Raw genomic sequence first — 8,609 nt, forward strand, 5'->3', positions numbered from 1 at the left:
CTGCTGAACTTGCCACCACCGCCGCCTTTCAGTAGCCAGCCATGAACCCAGTATCTAGTGCCCTTCAGTCAGCTGAGTGGCACTCCCATTGTGGGAGTGCACTGACCATGAGGGGGCAGCTCCTGCATTGAGCATCTGCCCCCTGGTGATCAGTACGCGTTATAGTGACCAGTCAAGAGGTCGAGCAGTCAAGCGGGCGAGTAGTCGACCATTTGCTTAGGGTTTCATACATATGGATTATCTGTATATTGTATCGTGAATGCTCTGGCCCTAATGCTGATTTTAAATAACATTTGAATTCTAATTTTGGTTGATGAGAACCATCCTCTAGTTGTTCATATATAATTTAATATAAATAATTCTTGTACAATTTCCAAGTTCTAGTTTTTTTTGTTATTTTTATTATTATTATTATTTCAGAGAGGAAAGGAGAGGGAGAGAGAGATGGAAACATCAATGATGAGAGAGAATCATTGATTGGCTACCTCCTGCACTCCCCCTACTAGGGATCAAGCCTGCAACCTAATCATGTGCCCTTGACTGGAATCAAACCCAGGACCCTTCATTCTGCAGGCCAATACTCTATCCACTGAACCAAACCAGTCAGGGCCAAGTTCTAGCTTTTTTAAATTAAAAGGCACATGGGCCGGGCTAGTCATGGACCTGTGTGTGGCCCTGGGTAGGCCAGCAGCATCCACTGTGCTGCAGCCGTGCAGTGTCAGGATTCCCAGTGCCCAGGACCATGTCAGACTGCACAGGGTCACCAACAGAGAACCAACATTATACTATCATTGATTTTAGTAACAAATTAGTTGCCTTTGGTACTTTTGCCTAACTGATTCAATAGCTAAAACAAATAAAAGAGCAAGTCAAGACCTTGGCGCCAATCTCAAAGTGTTCCTAGTCTTTGAGTCTTTCTTAAATTACTAAATTACTATGGAAACCCATCTCATGCTTCTGTACTCTCCAAAACCCCTTAACTGGCTGTCAAAGAAAAACTAAAATTGGGAAAGGTCATGGAGATCCCAAAGCTGCAGCTGATTTTTCTGAATAGGACTTTCCACACATAAACAAGGCAGTGCAATTTTACACAGATTTGCCTGTTCTGGGGAATTTTGCTGCTAGATTGGGCCTGGGAGTAGTTCTCTGAGAGCAATCTAGAGATAACTAGTGGAAGTTAGCTAGATTTCTTGTTTAAAGTATCACCGAATCATATCCGTGCTGAGGACACAGTTTTGACACTCACTGGGTATCTATCGTGCCTCAAAAATACTTTCAATGTTTTAAAAAAAATTGTATTTTCCTGAAAATGTCTGGCTGGACTGTAGACTCTCTTCCTCATATCAGCCATTCCTTTAACAAGTGTTCACTGAACACTCACCATGTACCAGGCACTAATGTTTCAGTTGGGGAATACACATGAGCAAAAAGTAAAGAAGATAATATCAGATACTAAAAATGAAGCAAAATGCTATGATATTGAACAGAAAATTACATGTGCATATGTACTTTTTTTGGGGGGGAGTGGTATATCACCTCCAATTGTATGGCTGACCCTTGGACAAGGTGGCAGAGTAGATGCCATTTAAGCTCAGGCTTGAATGACAAAAATAAAGATGCCACTGGAATATCTGGACCAAGGTTTCCCCAAGAAAAGCAAAGAGTTGGCACAAAGGCCCAAAGACTTAAAAAAATAAAAATATTGGCATGTGTAAGGGCAGCAAGGAGACCATGCCGAGTTCAGGTTGTCCCTGGGGAGAAATGTTGTAGAAGATGGAGAGAGAGAGAGAGAGAGAGAGAGAGAGAGAGAGGACATTTGAGGCCAAGGCTTACAACAGGCACAACATCCTTTTTACCACATTCTATTGGCCAAAGCAAGTGACAAGATTCATAATCAGAGTCTAGGTCGGTGAGCTTGCAAGCTCTACAACAGAGTTTGGGCGTAATTTCCGCAGGTGATGGTGAGCTTTAGGACGCACTAGATAAGGCAATGAGTCATATATTTAAACATCACTTTGTCTTCACTGGGGAAAATGAGTGATAGAGGAGAAAAACCAAAAAGGGGTCACTGACGGTTTGGATGGAGTACATTATTCTTGCCTATTGCTGAGGCAAAGAATAATGGTGTTTTTCTGGGGGGGGGGGGGGGGATTAGAGAGGGGGTGTGAAAAGAAACGGGGTTGATCAGACATAGGTAAATGTGGGATATATCCTGCAGATACTTTCAAAAGGACTTGCCAATGAGTAGAATGTAGAGAAGAGGTGGTGAGAGGGGAGGATCATGCATGGTTTGGGGGCTTTGGCTGGATAACTTGCTTGTGAGGTGGTGCAGTTAGTTGCTAGGGGGAGGCTGCGAGAGGAACATGTTGGAGAGTGAGGAAACGGGAGCTCTCCTTTCTATATATAAAGTGTGAGATGCAAATTAGACATCAGGGTAGATATTTCAAGTAGGTAGTAAATATGTGCTCTGGAGAGTTAAGAAAGAACTGAGGTGTGGAATTTTAAATTTGGAAGTTTTTGGTTTTAGAAGGAATGTACAATATGGCACTGCCTGATATTACCTAGAACACCAAGTGTCACTGCTCAACAAACTGGGACCCATCAGGAAGGAAGACAAGCAATTAAAGGGTCTGAGCACACTGGCCTGGGCCAGAGGAGCAGACCCAGAGGTGCCATGTCCGGTGTGGCAGCAAGGGTCACTGTTGCCATGTCGAGGGCAGCTGGGGTGGAGTACAGAGAACATAGATGTGAATGAAATGGATTAAAGACAGAGCACGAAGTAGAACAATGGAGACAACATACAGACAACTTTTGAGTGTGTGTATATATTTTTCTTTATTTTGTTTTTGTATTTAACTTGGAAATGTGTCAGAAGAATGAGGTTGTGGCTGGGAGGGAAGTTTGGATTCAAGAAAGAGACTTTGTTTTCTCTTTTAAAGAGTAGACATTGTCATAGGTGTATTTATGTGCTGATAAGAAATATTAATAATGCACCAAATTGGATAGTGCCTTTCCTTCAAAGAAAGAAAATAAAACTGCAAGAAGTCTAGAGGACAAAGGTACTGCGGTGGGTGCCAAGAGTGACTCAGACACGTCTTCCTGACAGAATCAGTTTCCCAGCTGTGGCCACATGGCCCTTCCAGGGTGCGGTTGCAGAGGACAGGAATACTCAGGAGACTGAAGGTTGTTGAGTAAGAAGTAAAGACTTTAAGACCAAGCTCTTAGGAACTTAGAGTTGGTTTCATTCATTCATTGAATCATTCATTCAATAAATATTGAGCATCTAATATGTGCCATTTAGTCTGTAAAATACTAAGTAAAACAGACTTGATTTCTGTCCTTCTTAATACAATTCATGATATTTATGAAGTGTGGATTATGTTTTATGATATAAGTACACATACCTATGTACCCTTGCACACATACATTAAAACTATATAAAAACCTTTTATTTCATTCCCTCCTAAGAATATGTTTTTATTGATTTTCTTTCTTCCTTTCTTTTTCTTCTTCTTTTTTTTTCTTTTTAGAAAGAGAGAGGGAGAAAAACATGGATGTGAGAGAAACAATGATTGGTTGCCTCCCAAATGTGCCCCAACCAGGGATCGAACATGCAAACTTTTATGGTGTGTGAGATGATGCTCCAAACAACTGAGCCACCTGGCCAGGGCTATATATAATTTTTCAATAAAAATTCTGTAATAGTCTGTGTCCTAAACTTTGGGGGGGAAATACATTTGCTCTAAATGCTTAGACCTAGGACTAATAATAATAGGCACTCATTACTCCAGGAATTGTTAGGGTTTCCTCTGAAGACTGGCAAATTCTTGGAAAGAAGAAAGCAAATATGAATTATACTACTTGTACTAAATCCTTGGGGTTTATTGGTAAATTTATTTCAGGTTTACCTGATTAATACATTTGACTTATGATCACCATTTGTCCACTATTTTCCAATGAACTTGCTTTGAAAATAAGTGAAGAGCAGCTCTCCTTTCTTCCCTGAAGTGTTCAGGGAGGATGTACTCAGATGTTCCCACTGGGTCCCAGCTGAGACAGCTGATTCTCTCTGTCCCAGTGGTTGGCTTGCTGCCTTCTTGTATCAACCAAAGTGGACACAACAACTATGTGATGTGACCCCAAAGGCATACCTAGTTAGTTCTAGCTGATGGGAGACCAGAAATTTGTAGCAGCTCCTCCTTATGCACAGGAGCTGCATTCCAAGGCCCCCAGCAGATGTCTGAAACCAGTATCAAACCCTATATATATATACTGTATTTTTCCTATGCATACATACTTGATAAAGTTCAATTTATAAAGCATTTTCATAAATAGAAGATTCATTTTTACCTTAGATCTTTGCAAACTCAGCATACCATTTTTTTTTCCTTATGAATTTGAGAACTTTCACCATTTTACTTCATGGAAGCACTTTATTGCTTCACTTTGTCATATCTGAATTGTGAGCATCACTGCTCTTGGGTTTGGGGCCATCTATACTAATAAAAGTGTAATATGCTAATTAGGGCAGACGTCCATCCAGATGTCCATCTAGACAAAGCCACAGCGGCCGCCAGGCCTGGGACTCAGGCAGCCATGGGCTCAGGCAGCCGTAAGCCCAGGAGGCTCCGAGGCACAGGGCTCAGGCAGCTGAGAGCCCCAGAGGCTTTGAGGCTTGGGGCTCAGGCCTCACAGCTGCCATGGCCAGCAGTGGCAGCACACTAGGGTAATGGGGCAGTGCCTTTCCCTGATCAGCCCGGTTGCCTCCTGCAGAGGAAGGCCAGACTGTGGCATCAGTAGGACATCCCCTGAGGGCTCCCAGGCTGTGAGAGGGGGCAGGCCAGGCTGAGTGACGCTCCCCCCAACAGTACATGAATTTTCATGTACTGGGCCTCTTGTCTATAATAATAAAAGCGTAATATGCTAATTAGACTGGACAGCTGAACGACCTCCGGATGTCATTCTGGACATCCTCCCTGATGAAGCTTCTGCAGCAGGGGCTGAGGCAAAGGTGGTTAGGGGTGATCAGGCATCCAGGCAGAGGAGTTAGGAGCAATTAGGCAGGCAGACAGTGGTTAGGGGCAATTAGGCATGCAGGCAGAGGGGCTAGGGGTGATCGGGCAGGCAGGTGAGTGGTTAGGGGTGATCAGGCAAGCAGGTGAATGGTTAGGGGTAATCAGGCAGGCAGAGTTGTTAGGGACTATCAGGCAGCAGATAAGCAAGTGGTTAAGAGCTAGTGGTCTCAGCATGTGAGAGGGATGTTGGACTTCCACTTTAAATTGGCAGTCAGACATCCCCCAAGGGGTCACAGATAGTGAGAGTGTGTAGGCTGGGCTGAGGGACCCCCCATCCTGTGCAGGAATTTCATGCACCAGGTCTCTAGTCTATATAATAAATGCCAAAACTACTGTTATGGTGGAATGACCAGAACCACCAGTCACTATGATGTGTACTGACCACCAGTGGACAGACGCTCAATGCAGGAGCTGCCCCTTGTGGTCAGTGCGCTTCCACAGGGGAGCGCTGTTCAGCCAGAAGCCAGGCTCACAGCTGGTGAGTGCAGCAGAGGTGACGGGAGCCTCTCCTCCCTCCACGGCAGCACTAAGGAGTAGCAAACTGAGTGGTAAGGAGCAGTGAGCAGGCAGACATCCCCCGACAGATCCTGGACTGCAAGAGGGCATGAATTTTGTGCACCAGGCTTCTAGATATTACATAAAATAGGTTTTACTTGAACACCAGCACTGTGATACCTTAGCAGCTGATAAGTGACTAAGGACAGGCAGTATATACGGTATGTCATGGTGGACAGAGGGATGACTCACATCCTGGGTGGAACAGAGTGGGAAGCAGGAGATTATTCGCACTACTCAGAATGGTGCACAATTTAAAACTTATACATTATTTCTGGAATTTAATTTTTTCAGATCTCCATTGACTCGAGATAACTGAAACTGCAGAAAGCAGAGCCATGGTTCAGGCAGACTACAGTAAATGGTTGGTTGGTATTGCTGCAAATAAAAATGGGGCCTGAGGGAGTAAAAGGGAAAATTCTACTGCATTGCTACATTATGTACATTAAAAATCAAATACCCATACACAAAATATGAAGAATTTTAAACCAGGGATATATGTATATGTAAATTATTGGCAACATTTTAGTTCTTGCCTTGGGTGAGAGATTCATACATACTCATGAATCATGTATGTTTCTTATAGCATATGACATATAGAATAATTTAAATGAAAGGGGACTTTGGACCAGAGATGATGAGAAGTAATAAGTTAAAAATAAAATTAATCTAGTTCTGTGCACTAGAATTTCTAAAACTTCAATTTTAAAAGCTTAAGATGATCATGAGAATATTAAACAATATTTTAATGTCTTCCTAACTGCGATTCGGTCATTTGGTGATCTGAAATACAGTATACTCTGCACTCCATTTAGCATTACCTATATTGGATGTAAATATTTTAAATAACACTCTTGAACATTTATTTATTTACTTTTTTGTCAACCTCTTGTCATTTAATTCTTTTAAATGTCACAATGTGACTGAAAAAGAGTGTGTACTATGAGCTCTTCCTCTGACTGGCTAATAGACTAGATACTAGTACATCTTAAATCAGTGGTTTCTTTACAAGAATAATTCAAATCATTTTGTGCTGATTGAAACTGCATAATCCAATGCCTACAGCTGCCTGACTAGCTTCACATCAACTGTCCTATAAGGTGACATTTGGGCAGCTGCATGCATGGAACTGCCCTGTCCATGAGTCTCCTTGGAAAAACTTCCTTTTCTCTCTCAGTTGCCATGGGTACCATATGGACTAATGCAGAACTATACTCAAGTAGGATACAATAATGTTGTCATACTGGTCATTAAAATATAAAATTCAATTACTTTTATTCCAGGTGTAAATAGCCATTCTCCCAAGCCTCCAAAAATACCCACCAATCTGACCCTCCCTCTCTAGACTTCCATATCTCCCCAAGATACAGCAACTAGAGAGTTAACACCTACAACTTGGTGGCTGGTGTTCAATCTGATTGGTCTGTCTGGTCAATGTACATTTTTGGGATACATCCTTGGGCCTCTGATATCAAAACTGGGTGAGAGTGTGAGCATAGTTTATATGTTAAATATTACTTTAGCTCAAATTCATTTTTATTTGTTTAAGTAAAAATAAATAGACAGAAATTGCCATATTCTCTCCCCGAAGCCTACTTATAACCTTTGAACTTACAATATCTAAGGATTCTTTGAGATCACAAAACAAGAAATCTCCTGTGATTTTATAATCCCAAAGTGGAACTCTTCAAATTCAAAATTATAGTATTTCATATATAAAATTCCATTTCACAGACAATTTCTTAGAAATATATCTGTTCTGCCCTGCCAGTGTTGCTCAGTGGTTGAGCATCAACCCATGAACCAGGAGATCACACTTAGATTCCCAATCAGGGCACATGTCCGGGTTGTGGGCTCAATCCCCGGTGGGAGGCATGCAAAAGGCAGCCGATCAATGATTCTGTCTCATCACACACACACACACACACACACACCCTAAACATATTTACTGCTATTTTTTCATATAAACAGAAATAAGGAAACTAAAACATGATATAGAAATCCAATCTTTATTGTTCTTATCAACTTGCTAAGAGAAGACACAAGGTCATGTATTTAAGGGGGATTCTGAATATGTAAATGCTTTAGCAGTTGATCATATTTATACATTCAGACTTTCTATTTGGCTGGATACTCTGTGGGCATTTTTCTACTTCTGTTGAATTAATTTAGTAATGTTACTGTTTGAAATAGCCCAGGATAGTTTTCCGCCGCTCCTGGTGCTGCTTGTGTGCTCGTTTGGTGCGGACCTGGTACCTCTTTGGTGAAGCGGCAGCTGAGGAGACTCCGGCGCTCGCCATGGCCGACGAACAGCCCAGGGAAGGAGTCAAGACTGAGAACAACGATCATATTAATTTGAAGGTTGTGGGGCAGGATGGTTCTGTGGTGCAATTTAAGATTGAAAGGCGCACACCACTTAGTAAACTAATGAAAGCCTATTGTGAACGACAGGGTTTGTCAATGAGGCAGATCAGATTCCGATTTGATGAGCAGCCAATCAATAAAACAGACACCCTGCACAGTTGGAAATTGAGGATGAAGATACAATTGATGTGTTCCAGCAGCAGAGGAACACTGAAAAGGGAACCTGCTGTTTACTCCAGAACTCTGTTCCTCCAGACCAAGAAGACATTCTCAATTAGAAAACTACAATTTGGTTTCAACACATCTGACTACTACAGTAGAGTTTTCTCTGTTCTTTCATTTCCCCTTCCCCATTCCTTTATTGTACATAAAGTAACCAATGTATGTGCACAAGCATTTGCATTTTTTTAACTAAATGGCCAATGGTATGTTTTGATCTACATCAAATGGAGATGGGATGGGGAAAAAATACTGGTTCTGTAAAAACACCCCCTTTCTCCATTAATGGCATGCTCATCCAGCTCTTATCTTTATATTCCAGTAAGTTATTTTGCTCTCACTGTTTAACAAAAAAAGAACAACATAAAAATTCTTGCATACCTTGTTTGATTGGAG

The 8,609-nt window shown here is 41.8% G+C and overlaps 1 pseudogene; it reads left to right on the plus strand.

Moving 5' to 3' along the window:
- The first annotated feature begins 7,841 nt into the window (after window positions 1-7,841).
- Window positions 7,842-8,272, plus strand: LOC102752549 (annotated as a pseudogene).
- The last annotated feature ends 337 nt before the right edge of the window (window positions 8,273-8,609 follow it).

This window comes from Myotis davidii, unplaced genomic scaffold (genome assembly GCF_000327345.1).
Source record: "Myotis davidii unplaced genomic scaffold, ASM32734v1 scaffold296, whole genome shotgun sequence".
Classification (NCBI taxonomy): Eukaryota; Metazoa; Chordata; class Mammalia; order Chiroptera; family Vespertilionidae; genus Myotis; species Myotis davidii.